The following is a 10,551-nucleotide window of genomic DNA, read 5'->3' as shown; positions in this document are numbered from 1 at the left end:
GCCCCGCCTCCAAGCTGGGGACTGAATTCAAATACTCCGTGCATTGTCTGGGGTCCTTAAATCATTTTCTGACCAGGATCCTCCTTCCAGAAACTGGGAGGTGGCCTGAGGAATTTGGGATCACCAGGGCGCCAATGGTCTGATATTTGGCAACATGTCGGCTCAGTTCCTAGAACCTGCTGATGATAAGGTCTGTGATGACCATCTGTCGCTCTGGCCAACCCCAGCCCGCGTTCCCGTTTCCTCCGGAAACAGCATCTCAGTTTTCTTGCGGAGAACCTCCCTGCCCCCACTCCCCGTCGTCTCTGTTCAGTTGGATCTGACTCCGCCCCCAGCTGCACGTGGGGGGCGTGGCCTCCAGCGGGCCCTTTTTTAGCCACTCCTGCGGCAGGAGAGGTCTTTTCCTCAAGTTCCTGCAAGGGACCGGATTGGCCCCTTTGGGTCATGTGCCCATCCAGGCACCGAGGCGGGCGCTTGGGGCACCGTGATTGGATGCACTTGGGTCACGTGCCACCTCTGAAGGAGGGGGAGGGCTAGGTGGCTCGCAGCTGCACTGGCTTGGGGACGCGCTCCCCTCGGAAGTGTTGGGGTGAGCAGGGGGCGACGACCTCTCTCCCTGCTTCAGCGCACAGCCGCCTATGAGGAAGGCACCAGTGTCACCCCAACCCCACAGAGAAGGCGGGGACGCTCGGGGTGTCTTAGTTGCTTGTCCCAGGTCACAGCAGGAAGTGGTAGACTTTCTTAATGGGGGAGAAGAGGGCTGTGAGGAGCGCGGCGTGTTGCCATCTGCTTCGTGGACCTCTGCCTGGGCCGCGTCGGAGGGTTTCTCTCCGGGAGAGGCGAGTGGCCCCGTGAGTGGGAGCAGGTCCTATATGATAGACTGTGGCTTGGGGACTGATCTTGGGGTCATCTAACTGCGTGGGTGCGGTAGACGTGCAAATAGAGGACTTTGACTTTCTGAGCCTCGGCTTTCCTCGTCTGCGTAAAGGGAGCGGTAGCAGCCCACGCCAGCATTACTGGGAGGATTCAGCGAGTTAATGTTTGCAGAAGTCCTTTGGAGACGGTGGTGGCCCCATGGGTTTGCTTTTCCCCTACTCCGGACCCCTTCCCCACTCCTTATTGTCAAGGTGGCGCCCAGAAGCGTCTGCTTTCTGCAGTGCTTATGTGACGAATCTGTTGGATGGCGTTGGGTTAAGAGTGGTCCTCTGGGACCCAGAATAGCTAACAGTGGCCACCCGTGAAGTGTCCCAGCCACCGGGGACTTCCCATGCAGTCACCTCACCCTCACCTTACTCCCCAAGGTAGGTTCTATGATTGTGCCTATTTTTTTTTTTTATGTTTGTTTACTTTTTGAGAGAGCGCGCGCATGTGTGCACGCGAGTGGGGGAGGGGCAGAGAGAGAGGGAGACCCAGAATCCGAAGCGGGCTCCAGGCTCCGAGGTGTCAGCACAGAGCCCGACGTGGGGCTCGAACTCACCGACCGCGAGATCCTGATCTGTGCTGAAGTCAGATGCTTAACTGACTGGGCCACCCAGGTGCCCCTATGAGTATGCCTACCCTATGGATAAGGACACGGAGGGGTCCCACCGTGCAGGAGGACGCTCAGCTACTAAGGGGCAGAGCTGGGGTTTGAACCTGGGTCTGTGGGATTCCGAAACCTGTGTTCTTTACTCTGCAGTAGTGTTTGTGCTGCTGCAGTCGGGGATCCTGTCGCCGTGGGGAGTTCTTGGGGGAGAAGCTTTGGGCCAGCCCCGGGCAGGGGGCTTTCTCGATTCATTAGAGTGATTGAAATAGGCAGCTTCCTGCCTTGCGACTCATGGGCTTGTCCAGTGTCCTGCAGGGCACCTGGGGTGGGGGTAGGGGATGTGGGGTGAGATCAGGGGGTCCCTGGGGCTTCGTAGCGCGAGTGCACAGCACTGATGGATCAGCAGGTCGGTGAATGTTTATGAAACACCATCCGTTCACTCATCTTGTTTATTCATACGTGGCAGTCATTGGTTCTAGGGTCTGTGGGCGACACAAAGGGACTATAATGCATGGTCCTTACAGTGGCGGACATCTGATGCTTTCTGAACCCCCGACCCCTCCTCTGACCACAGCACCAGGTGCCCTTGGAGGGCCCCCCTCACTCCTGTTCAGGTGGTTGGGTGGGGGAGGGCCACAGTTAGAGGTGTTCAGAGGTGGGTCGGCCCTGGGCCTTGGGTGGACACTTTCTTCCCTCTGGGCTTGTAGAGGTGGATGGATGCGACGGCCTGGAGATGCCGAGGGCTGTCCTGCCAGCTCGTGGGGAGACCCCGTCCACCAGCAGCGTGGAAGCAGCAGGGAAAGGAGATGGAGAATCCAGAGAGATTTCTTCACCTACAGGACCCAGCTGGGCATGTCTCTGGACTTCTCAGGTATGGGAGGCCATGAGACCTTTAAATAATCAACCCAGTTTGAGTAGCGTTTCTACCTTATGTGCACTTGACCACAAGCATAAGGCATGCTTTATGTTTAGGAGATTTTTCTATACCACGGGGACCTGGGTTTTAGTTCTGGCTTTGTCTCTTAAGTCATAGCATGAGCCAGCTCCGCCTTCCCTCTGGGCCTCAGTCTTCCCATCTGTAGAATGAATACTCTGGGCCCCCTGCCTCCTAACGTCCCTTCCGCTCTTGCCATCTGTGAATTTAGGATTCATCAGTGAGATGAGACCAAATAAGGAGAAGCCTAGGGTGTCTTCTGCTGGGCTCAGAGTTCTGTCTGTTGAGGCGGAGAGGAGCGGGGCCGAGGACCGAGTGCATGGGGAGCAGGGGCGCGTTTGTGGGAGGCCAGAGCAGCCCATGCGGGTGCGGCTGCCCCTTGCAGACACACAAAGCATCCGTAACGATTACACCTGCCCACAAAGCTCCCTCCGCAGATGGCTGTGGGGCTGCGCGCTGAGCTCGGGGAGGGAGATGTGAGAAAGCGGGGCAGCTGGCATCAGATCAGCTGCAGATACGGGGATGGGGCTGTGCAGTTTTTAACACAGACCTTGAATGCCCGTGACCTGCAGGAGTGGTGCCTGGGGTCCCACACTGAGGAGATGCAGAAACCTGAGTTCCGGCTGCTCTGTCTCTCAGGTTCCAGACATACCCGAGGTGGCCAGGCCAAACAGCCTGCAGAGACAGCTGGCTTTTTTTTTTTTTTTTTTTTAGCCTTCATTGGTCCCCATCCTCCTGGGGCTGAGTGAACCTGTGATGCTATTGATCGATCACATTTGTAAAGGAGACGAGCCTGTTTGTTCGGGGGGGTTAGGCTACCAGTTGCAAAAACCCTGTTTGCAGCAGCTAAAAAGATTAGAATATTTGCTCCTCTAGTAAGAAATTTCGAGACCAAAGCATAAGGATACCCTGTGCTCTAAGAGAGTCACGGGGACCCCGACCTTCCCCCAGATGCCTTTTAGGGAGGGAGCAGCGTCGTGGCGAGGGGCTGTCTTTGCAAGACTGTGTCTTTTTTTTTTTTTTTTTTTTTTAAGTTTGTTTATTTTGAGAGAGAGAGAGAGAGGAAGTGAGTGGAGAGGGGCAGGGAGAGAAAGAGAATCCCAAGCAGGCTCCGCACTGTCGGGACAGAACCTTGAGGTCAGGACCCAAGCTGAAAACAAGAGTTGGCCACCGGTTGGCCCCAGCCTGTGCCTTTTGATCTGAGAAGACACGCTTTTCTAGCAGCCTCTGAGAGACCTGCTCATCCGGTGGCCGGGAGGGAGCACATCCCAGACCCGAGTGCGGGAGGCTGAGGAGAAAGGCGCTGGTGGGAGGGTGGCGGTCCACTGTGGTGGGGCAGTGAGAACACGAGCCCTGATGGCCCTCCCGTCGGTTTCTGAGGGGCTGAGTCGAGGCGGCCTTGGATACCCCCCCCCCACCCCCCGTCTTCTCCCGATGCCACTGCTTACTTAGTCACCATGTGACCACGATGCACAAGAGAGAGATTTCAGCCTGTGGAGCAGAGACCAGGATCAAATCCCAGTGGGCACAAACCCATTTGCAGGTGCTTACTGCAAACCTAAATTTTTTTTTTTGTCTTTAAAAAAAAAGTTTATTTTTGAGAGAGACAGAGAGTATGAGCAGGGAAGGGGCAGAGAGAGAGGGAGTCATAGAATCTGAAGCAGCCTCCAGGCTCCCGGCTGTCAGCATAGAGCCCGACATGGGGCTCGAACCCATGAACTGCGAGATCATGACCTGAGCTGAATTCAGACGCTCAACTGATTGAGCCACCCAGGCGCCCCATATTTTTTTTTGTCTTTAAAAAAAAATTATGTTAAATGATGGAAATTGACACTTGAAGACTTTTTTTTTCAGTTTATTTGAGAGAGATAAAGCACAAGTAAGGGAGGGGCAGAGAGAGAGGAAGAGAATCCCAAGCGGGCTCTGTGCTCGAACTCAACAATGGTGAGATCATGACCTGAGTTGAAACCAACAGTCCGAGGCTTAACCAGCTGAGCCACCCAGGTGCCCCCAAACCTAAGTATTTCTGATCCGACTTTTGATACCTATGAGGCTTGTCTAACCAAAGCTGCTCTCTGACCGTGAGTCAGCAAGGATGTCATATTCTGGTTTAGTCAGGCTAGACTCACTCTGCCGTGCCTGTGCTTCTAGAAACAAACTTCAGAACCTCAGTGGCTGAGCCCAGAGTTTACTGTTCACTCCCACGAGGTCGGCTGTGGACCTGGCGCCTCTCGGGGAAAGCTCCCTGTGGAATGGCGACTCAGAGCCCCGACTGCTCTGTCTTTTAGGTGCCTGTGGCTCCAGGGTCCCCATGGCAGGGAGGAGACCTGCAGGCCCACGCACCGTTTTAGGTGCTTCAGCCTGAAAGGGACACGTCTCCCGCTTATAGCCCATTGGCCACACTTAGAAGGAATCACAAGCCCCCCTCCCCATCTGTGGGGGGCTGGGAAAGGCCAGGGAGCCCTGGGTCAGCAGGGAGCAGTCAGTGTGTCTTTGCACCTGCCTTTCGTGGCTTCCCTTTGTCCTCAGCGTCAAGTGTGCACCTGCCTGCCCTGGCTTTCCCCACTCCCCACTGTACCGTCCATTCTCTGCGGGGATGAGGGAATTTAGGCATCAGAGCAGGCTTCCTCGTGCCTACCACCTGGCCTTTGCACATGCTGTCCCTCTGACCCTCCTCCTTCCCAGTGTCTCCTCGCGGCCAAGTCCTCCTTATTCTCCATGCTTCATCTTGGGTTTTATTTTCTGTCCCCTCCAGGTGGGCTGGGGCACCTTCTGTGGCCCCCGTACCTCCCTGCGTGGATGTCACTGGTGCCTCATTGCCCAGCCATTTATTTTCCCGTCTTCTCGACTTTCTCCCTGCACCAGCCTGGGCTGTGACTTGACCCTGATAACTCCTAGGTGCCCAGCACAGGTGTTCACTGGCCACCAGTTAATGAAAGAAAAGCAACGAATGAACTTTTATTTCGGTTGGCTTGGGCCCTCGTCTTGGGAAGTGTGGAGTAAATTGAAGTAAGTCAGGTTTGTTAGAGATCCTTCTGGTAAAAACCGCAGCTTCCCGATGATCCGTGGCTGCCTCTGGGGACAGAGAGGGAAGCTGTCGTGGCCTCTCCCCAGGGACGTTTGCTCTGCAGCGAAAGAGGGGGCCACCCTCCCTCCCTGAGGCATGTCTTGTACAGAACTTTAGTGTCGCAGTTTGTCACACTGCTTATTTTTATTTTTATTTTTTTTTTAATTTTTTTTTTCAACGTTTATTTATTTTTGGGACAGAGAGAGACAAAGCATGAACGGGGGAGGGGCAGAGAGAGAGGGAGACACAGAATCGGAAACAGGCTCCAGGCTCCGAGCGGTCAGCACAGAGCCCGACGTGGGGCTCGAACTCACGCACCGTGAGATCGTGACCTGGCTGAAGTCGGACGCTTAACCGACTGCGCCACCCAGGCACCCCAACACTGCTTATTTTTAAAGTTTTATTTTTATTTTATTTTGAGAGAGGGAGCAAGAGCATGAGCACAGGAGGGGCAGAGAGAAAGGGAGAGAGAGAATCCCAAGCAGGCTCCACACCATCAGCACGGAGTCCAACGTGGGGCTCGAACCCACGAACCGGGAGATTGTGACCTGAACCCAAATCAAGAGTCAGAAGCTTAACTGACTGAGCCCCCCCGGTGCCCCACAACACCGCCTGTTCATAGATGGAAACCCTCGTTTCAAGGCTGGCTCTCAGATTCCGGCTCTGTCACCAAGGAGCCACACGGCCTTAGGAGAGCCACTCTGCTGCTTTGAACCTCCTTGATAAACTGAGGGTCATAGCCACAAGTTCGGTGGCAGAGGGCGTGTGGGGCAGTCGGCACTCAGCGAGCAGACCGCGTGTTCTCAAAATCAACTACTGTTACTCTGGTTTGCTATTTATTAATATCAAACAGTATAAAGTATTAGATAAGTATTCAGGTCTCAGAATCTTTTAAGGGTGTGAATGCAGCCGGTCCTGGCCTCATTCGTTGCTTTTCTTTCATTAACTGGTGGCCAGTGAACACCTGTGCTGGGTGCTGGACAGCCTGTTCTGTCCAGAGGCGATTTGGTGTGGGGCGCCTCTGTGCCTGTTTCCTCACGTCTGCAGTAACCCCCCTGTATTTCACCAGCTGGTTCCCGGGATCTTGTTAAGTCTCCAGAAAAGCTCCTTTATTCACTCAACCACATCAGCAAGTTTGGCTGCCAGATGACTGGCTGTGGGGCTTGGGCTACTATCCTAACCTCTCTGTGCCTTAGCTTCTTCATCTATAAAGGGGCGGGGGCTAACAATAGTGCTTACAATTTCTGAGATTGTCATGGAAATTGAATGAAGCACATAAAACATTTAGAAAGTATCTGGGGGATGCCTGGGTGGCTCAACTGGTTAAGTGTCTGACTTAGTTTTGGCTCAGGTCACGATCTCACCGTGTGTGGGTTCGAGCCCCGCGTCTGTGCTGGCACAGAGCCTACTTGGGATTCTCTGTCTCCCTCTGTCTCTGCCCTTCCCTGCTCACATGCTCTCTCTCTCTTTCAAACATAATAAAATTTAAAAAAAGTGCCTGGAACATAGCGCTCAATAAATGTTGATTGATATTCTTATTACCAGACATGGTCTGTGACAGGTGCTGGGGGGGTTCTGCAGGGAACAAGACGCTGTCCCTCCCCTCATGAAGCGCAGGGGGCAGACTAGCGAACAGGCAATCAGAGCCCAGGGCGGAAAGTCCCATATGCAGGAGGTCAGGAGGGGAGCTGGTGCAGGTGTGGGCTGGGAGCCAGACCGTGTGGCCGGGAATTCTGGCCTGCCCCCTCACTGAGAATGAGAAGGTGGTCCACACTTGGAACTGCACACCTCTCACCCTGATGTCTGGAGGATTAGCCACCCCGGAGCGCTTAGAGCAGTGTGACCACATCGCCCGCGTGCTCAGAATGGGAAGGCGTTCTTTTTACTCTGGAACCTGGGGTGGAAGTCAGGAAAGCTGAGACTGAAGGATGAGCTGGGGTGGGAGGCCGGTGACGGTGGGGAGTGAAAGAAGCTGGGTGTGGTTCCAGGGAGCGAGGGAGGGAGGGGTGAGCAGTGGGGCTGGAGGTAGCTGGGGCCATCCTCCTGTAGACGATGGCGCATCTGTTCATTCTGCCAATGTTCACTGCCCTGCTCTGTGTCTGGGCCCTGGGGGCACAGCAGGGCATGGAACAGACTTGGCCAAGGAGTTGAGCCGTTAGCCTTGGCTAATGGGGGAGCCAAGGAAGGATATTATGCAGGAAAGGGGGGTAAGACAACGTGTCTTTAAAAAGATGCCAAGGCTGAGGGTTCAGGTCCCAGTGCCAGTACGGAAAGGGCCACTGTGACCCAGTCTGGATAGAATTGTCACGAGAAGGGCCAGCACTGAGGCCTTCAGCCCTGTTCATCCCATGTGGGCCTGCCGTGTAAGATAAGGGATGCCCAGTTAAATTTGAACTTCAAATAAACAAGTTCTTTTTTTCAAATGTTTATTTTTGAGAGAGAGAGAGTGTGTGCACTCACATGTGAGAGAGAGAGGAGGGGGAGGGACAGAGAGAAGGAGACAGAGGATCCAGACAAAGCAGGCTCCATGCTGATGGCACAAAGCCTGATGCAGGGCTTGAACTCATGAACTGTGAGATGGTGACCTGAGCTGAAGTCAGACACTTAACCCACTGAGCCACCCAGGCGCCCCAGATAATTTCTTAAGTATAAGTATGTTCCAAATATTGCATCAAACATGCTTGTACTAAAACACCTGCTAACTCGGGCACCCCGACCTCCGTGGGGTCACGGCCTGGAGCTGACAGCCTCTGGGTGGCGGAACACGTGCCTCAGTGCTCACCTGAGCTCGGCCCTCCGCCTGCTGCGGGCAGGGTCCCGTCTTCACAAGATGGAGGGGGAAGCAAGACCGACGAGCTCCATGCAGTTTCCTCCGAGCCTCGCGATTGGCTTCTTTCCTCTTCCGGTCAGCTAGCCCTCCTCACCCCGCTTCTGCAGAACGCTGGTCGCCCCCTCCCCCCCTCCCCGAACTTGGCCTTTCGCCCCTGCCTGCGAGGGTTAAGGAAGGCAGCTTCCTGAGTCAGCCCAGATCCCTTGGGCCTGGAAGGATAGAGCGAGATGGGTGCCACACAGCCCTTTATGCTCAAGAGCTCGAGGGCGCCAGCCATACGTGGGATTCTTCCACTGTCTTTCAGGGGCAGCCTGTGCAAAGCACCCCCACGGGCAGGAAAGCAGAGACGCCATTGCTGAGTCCTTCGCTGGCGTGAAAAGGAACAGTGGGCTGTGCAGACGAAAGGCCTTTGGGAGGCAAACATCCTGGGTTCTAGCCTCAGGTTTACCACCTACCACGAGCGTGAGTTTGGGCAGAGGCTACTGCTCCTTCCTTGGCTCCAGGGTCCAACCCTGTGGGCTTTGGGGGAGGGGAACAGAGCTAACGTGTGTGAGACACTCAGCCCCACAGTCCCTGGCGCCTGGCCGGGCACCGCAGGTGACTGAGGCACAGGGGCCAAAGGTCTGGTCTCCTTGTCGCTGATGAGACCACAGAGAGGTCCAGAGAGGCGAAGTCCCAGGGTGGCTTCCACTAACTGGCAGAGCCAGACATTGACCCTGACCCGCCTTCCTGAAACTCAGCATCAGGTAACGAAATGGCAACCCAGAAGGGTTCTCCGACTTAAAGCTTCTTTAAAAAGCGGAGACTGACTTACAAGACTCATGCATATTCACCAAAGATAATTGAGAAGACGCAGTTTTGCCAAAAGAAGAAAATACAACTCACCACCCGGAGATAGCCACGCCTGACGTGCCACGGCGTGTATTTTAAGACGTTGGGGAGATTTTTAGGAACCTAAAACTGAGAACCCAGTACCGCTGAGGGTTGAAACAGGGTTCTCAACCTCAGCACTGTTGACGTTCTCAGCTGGATGGTTCCTCGTGGGGGTGGGGGGCAGTGTGTGTCCTGCCCACTGGGGCGTTCAGCTGCTTCGCTGAGTCCAGAGAAGCGAAGATGTCTTTAGATGAGGCCAAGAGTCCCCTGGGAGCCCCGATAGGCCCCTTTGAGGATTGCTGGGTTTAGGGGTAGGGATTCTAGGTCAGCCACACCTGGATTTTGGTCCCATCTCAGGAGTCGACGCAGACAAGTTGGTCAAAGACTCTGAGCCCCGCTCTCCTCGTCTGTGAAATAGGCACATTATATGCCCTCCTGGGGGGATTGTGAGGCTTCACGGCAACGGCACCCGGGACACAGCGTTCGCTACAAGGGAGCGGCCGTCCGCATCAGCACCCTTGAGGTGGCTGGCTTCTCCCACGAGGCCCGACTTCACAAAACCCCAGACAAATCAATGATAAAATACTCACCTGCGTTAGGAAATCCCTTTACTCCTGGCGACAGGCACCTCTTGTATTAGGCTGATGGTAGGCGTTATGACTCAGAGTATGGCTCTAGGGCCAGCTGGCCTATTTCTGCTTCCTGTGTCTGTCCCCAAACGCTGGTGAAAACTCTGGCAAGGGACTGAACGTTTCCGTGCCTCAGTTTCCTCCCCTGTACAGCAAAGGCAATGGTGGTTCCTATCTCATGGGGTCATGAGGAATCGATGAGTCCACCCAGTAAGCGGCTGCATTAACAAGTATGATATTACACACGCCTGGTCCCGGCGACGTGATGGGGGAGGGAAGGGGCACGTTGGGAGGAAACACCAGTGGGGGAGCACCTCTGGGCCGAGCAAACGACTGCGTGTGGCTGTCTCCACCTCTGCTGCTCTCTGGACCCTCGGCATCACTGTCCCTGTGCCTGCAGGCTTGTGAATGACAACCACCTATCCCTGAGGTCTGGGACACTGGAGTCCACACCCCATGGAAATTTCACTTAAAAAAGAAATCCTTGTGTCTTGGGGGCTCGTATGTGGCTCCCCCCACCTTTTTTTTTTTAATAAAGGTTGTTACTTTTTTAATCGTGGTAAAACATCCATAACATAAACACACGTAACCATTTTAGCCATCTTAAGGGTACGTTCACACTGTTAGGCAACCATCACCGCCGTTTGTCTCCAGAACCTTGTCATCATCTCAGACTGCCACTCTGTCCCCATG

At 54.7% G+C, this 10,551-nt stretch overlaps 1 long non-coding RNA gene across 1 annotated transcript; it reads left to right on the top strand.

Moving 5' to 3' along the window:
• Positions 1 to 537: 537 nt before the first annotated feature.
• On the top strand, positions 538 to 10,311 carry LOC125162632 (uncharacterized). The gene is made up of 3 exons (XR_007151112.1): positions 538 to 1,301; positions 2,233 to 2,396; positions 8,661 to 10,311. It is a non-coding gene; the product is annotated as an uncharacterized LOC125162632 (long non-coding RNA).
• The last annotated feature ends 240 nt before the right edge of the window (positions 10,312 to 10,551 follow it).

Source organism: Prionailurus viverrinus, chromosome A3 (genome assembly GCF_022837055.1).
Source record: "Prionailurus viverrinus isolate Anna chromosome A3, UM_Priviv_1.0, whole genome shotgun sequence".
NCBI classification, from domain to species: domain Eukaryota; kingdom Metazoa; phylum Chordata; class Mammalia; order Carnivora; family Felidae; genus Prionailurus; species Prionailurus viverrinus.
This window is presented reverse-complemented; position numbering and strand designations above follow the sequence as displayed.